This window comes from Lepus europaeus, chromosome 13 (assembly GCF_033115175.1).
Source record: "Lepus europaeus isolate LE1 chromosome 13, mLepTim1.pri, whole genome shotgun sequence".
NCBI lineage: Eukaryota > Metazoa > Chordata > Mammalia > Lagomorpha > Leporidae > Lepus > Lepus europaeus.
The window spans coordinates 88,598,245-88,599,633 of NC_084839.1; positions in this window are offsets into that span (position 1 = coordinate 88,598,245).

Here is a 1,389-nt window from a genome sequence, read left to right on the forward strand (position 1 = left end):
GCAAATACAGAGTCAATAATTTCATCATCTGGACCTTTACATTTTACATTCAGCAGCTCCTCCTAGACAACCTCCAAGTATCACATGAGTTCTCCACTTCTTCCTACTATCTTACTGGGAGACTTCACTGCAGAATTACTCACACGTTGAATGTGGGGCTTATTTGCTGTATGCTAAATACAGCTGTGTGGGAGCCACTTTTATTTTTATATGAGAGAGGTGTGACTAACCGCCAAGACTTTGGGCTGCCGGCGTGTAGATCATTTTGGAAGCAGGCCGGGAGATGAGACCCTGGTACAGGAATAGGAGATCTGGCTTCTTGGTCAAGACCACTGAAATTTCCTTGGAAAAAAGTATTCTTGAATTTTGGTAAGACAGACTGGAAGATTTGGTCCTTACTGAAGCTGCTGGTCTTCATTAATTGTCTGGGTAAAGATTTTTGTCACATACTCAAAATCACGGAGAGGGCACCTAACTTGATCAGCACTGGTGTTGGTAATGCCCACACTATTTGGGTTAACAAAGTGACTGTCAACACAGGTTCTGGACTTTCTCCATAACAATCTCCAAATGCATGAACAAGAAACCCCAAACGAATATCACATAACAAAAATGAACTTGAACTATTTTAACATAGTTAACTAGACAATGAAAATGGCATTGGACCTAGCCAATATAGTATCTTCAAGGCTACAATATGTACATTTTTCACAATGTAAACTGCTGTACAGAATTGTCCCATGTAAAAATGCTTTTCAATTCTTGTTACCATCCTAAGACTGATTGCTGTACGAGAAGGTGAAGGCCTCATCATTGGGTTCTGTGGCTGCTACAGCTGCATCACTAGAAAAGTCTCATGGGAAACAAGCGGGCTCCCAAGTTGCTGACGGCTTTCCCAAGACTGAGATGTAGAATCTGCAATAGTGTTGGAGTTGACACACCAGGCCTCTGACATCAGAGCACACTGAACTAGAGGTGCCAGCTCCATGAATAAACCTTCAAGATGACACAGTATAGGAAAAATGCTGGAGCGACTTAAAATTTTTACAGAATCCTAAAAGCAGAGAACCATTATCTTGTAAAAGGAGTATGTGTTCCTTCACACCCCCGTTGAGAACAGGTGAAGTCCAAGTGCCCAGCAGGTGCTCCTCCTCGTGCTGATGGACATCATGTTGTTGTCCAGGAATCTTTTTTACCTGAATGCCCAGGGTCCTAACAGGCAAGGTGTTGGGCTCCTGTAGAACGGACCTAAGCATTGAATCGAGCTTCCGTTAGGCTGGATCTTCCAGCGTCTCCAGCCACCTTTCCTTTTCACTGGAGAAAGGCTGAGATAAGGATTTCTAGTGAATATGAAAAGAAGGGGCTCCTTTGCCTATTTCATGATTATTT